Source organism: Montipora capricornis, chromosome 6 (assembly GCF_036669925.1).
Source record: "Montipora capricornis isolate CH-2021 chromosome 6, ASM3666992v2, whole genome shotgun sequence".
NCBI classification, from domain to species: Eukaryota; Metazoa; Cnidaria; class Anthozoa; order Scleractinia; family Acroporidae; genus Montipora; species Montipora capricornis.
Window position 1 is genome coordinate 49375911 of NC_090888.1, and position 2500 is coordinate 49378410.

The following is a 2500-nucleotide window of genomic DNA, read 5'->3' on the forward strand; positions in this document are numbered from 1 at the left end:
ACATGCTGGAAAACGTCCGTCAGAGCAATTTGCAGTTAGGTTTTTGCAGACTATTTATTTAAAGTGCCCCTGTGATAAAAAAAAAAAACAGTTCCTTTTTTCCTTCAGATTTTGAAAGTGTGTTTGCTTAACACCTGACTGGCAAAATTTTGAGCTTTGATTTTTATCCAAAGGCCGTTTACTTTGAGTGTAAGTTTTGGACTTCACGGTCCGCCATTACTCACGTTCAAAACTGACCTCAGACGGTTGGATCCAGGGAAAAGTGACGTCAGAGGCTCACTAGCTTAAAATTTCAGCGTGTGAACGCAGCTTACTATATATGCAAAGCGTGAGTTTAAAAGTCTGACAGCCCAAAACCCCCGTGCCGCATATTAATTCTGCGGCGTACACACGTATTGCATTCTTAAACTAGTGAACCTTTGCCGTCATTTTCTCCTCGATCCAGCTCTCTCAAGAACATAATGTTAGTAATGGCGGACCTTAGACCGAATGCATAAATGGCGGCCAAAAATGTATTCTTTTGTTTATGTGCTAATTCGACTCACTAGCCTCGCTCTCAAGCAACATTTCTTTTGTATTTTGTAGATGCAAACGAGGCTAGTGAGTCTAATTAGCACATAAACAAAAGAATGCTTTTTTGGCCGCCATTTATGCATTCGATCTATTAAATAGGAAAATTACAGTTAAAATAAAGAGGTGTCTTTTTAAAATCAAGGCTTAAAACGTGGGTCACTTAGTGTTTTGTTAACATAGTTTTGAAATCCAAAGAAAAATATGAATTGAATTTTTGGTCACAGGGGCACTTTAAAGAAGAAACGAGTGAATTTACTCAAGAGCGTGTTTTGTTATCTTTAAACTGAATTTATTACCAAAGCTTAAAAAACTAAAGACCTCAAAATGGGACGTGACATTACAAAATAATTAAACGTGTGAGCCAAAGGGCCTCTGCTGGCGTGACATGTGGGTGACCCCTCGAATGGTCTTAATGACGCCCCACTTGAAAAAATTAACTGGAACGCTGCAGTTCAATACCACCCAATTGAGTGACTTCTTTTTTTGTGTAATGCGTACCACAGGCAACCCAGTGCAAGCTTTTTGGAGCTTCTAGTTGTGAAACAAATGGGCAGTCATAAATAAAATAATTGACTTGACCCTAGGGAAACCTTGCTCTCAATTTATGTGGTAGACTTGGTCCAACAGATCAGATCACAGATGTGGTTCTTATACCACTACAACAGGATGGCGTCTCAATATACCCAAGCAAAAGAAAAGCTTTCTCTGTAACCCTTTATGATAGGTGGTCATCAGTGAGTTGATGTCTAATTTATATTCAGCAGCTTTTTGTCACTTCCGTTTGTTCCCTTAGTCCAACACCTTACTTAAACGCAGTCTTTATTTTCATGTTTTACAAAGTTTACTCTGTTTTGTTTCAGTGTTGTGCCATTCTAAGAGTTCCTCAGCAAACTGTTTCAAGCCGAAGACTTTCCTGAAGATACTTTTTGCAACAATCTTTTCAAGTGTTGTATATTACAGTTCAATTAAAGCTCTTTAACTTATATTATTGCGAACTGGTTCCTTAAGTGAAAGCCAGCCACAGTATTGTTTGTAGCTTCAAATTCAAGAATGCATGGAGACATGGTGTTGCCACAATGACAAGGCTTCCTACCAACCTTTTTCAATTCCATATCCTTTCCGCACACCGTTAAAGAGTGTGGTTTTTGAATTTGCATGCAGTGGTATACAGCATTGGAGCCTGGGGCTATTGTTTTTAAAAAAAGCCCAAATATCACGTTCCTTTCTCCTCCTGCGTTAAAATAGTGGTTTTTGGCTGCTGTTTTCACCAAATTAACCCTGGACTCCCATGCTTTAAATTACTCACGCAACTGATCAGAGATTCCAGATGTTCGGCGTCTTTGTTTCGAGGTAATATTGAAATAAGGCTTCTTTTGGCATTAGAAGAACTTAAGCACGAAGACGCACTATTACAACAGGTTGTACATTATAAATCACTTGGCTTGAAAGTTACAAAATAATTGCGCCCATTAATTAACCCCTAGATAGTTTCGTAGACAGACAGGCAGACAATACATTGCAGCCACTTGGGGCTGAATTGTGCGTTACAGTATAAATATATGTGTTAAAACAGTATGTCATAAAAAATGGTTTAGGATAAATAACACGTAAATTGTAAATGGTTTAAGTAAAGTACGATCGTCCAGGTGAGTTTAGCCCTGAAAAGGACTGTTCAAGATGACATTGACTGACGTTTCAACAACCTGAGCGGGATTCATCTTCCGATTCAAGTGATTTCTGTAACATGATGTTATTGGTCGAGTGTCAGATGAGCCTAGATATAATTGGCTGTGACGACAAAACAGTGATTGGTTCATTTCGATCCATGTATAGCTCTAAGGTCTGTGCATGTATCATAGAATATGTCTGGCAGTACAGTGATAGAATAAATCATTCAGCGTGTTGTTTGCCTGTTATTGATGTCGTC

General features: G+C 38.6%; 1 protein-coding gene and 1 long non-coding RNA gene across 3 annotated transcripts in view; both read left to right on the forward strand.

Annotated features, from left to right (window-relative positions):
- LOC138052340 (acyl carrier protein-like) overlaps window positions 1–1556 on the forward strand; it is a 49227-nt gene extending 47671 nt beyond the window's left edge. For both annotated transcript variants that reach the window (XR_011133045.1, XM_068898794.1), the window contains one exon: window positions 1434–1556. The gene's annotated coding sequence lies outside the window, so the exon portion shown is untranslated. The remainder of the gene's footprint in view (window positions 1–1433) is intronic.
- The window catches only part of LOC138052349 (uncharacterized), a 183548-nt gene that overhangs the window by 91562 nt on the left and 89486 nt on the right, over window positions 1–2500 (forward strand). The window lies entirely within an intron of this gene.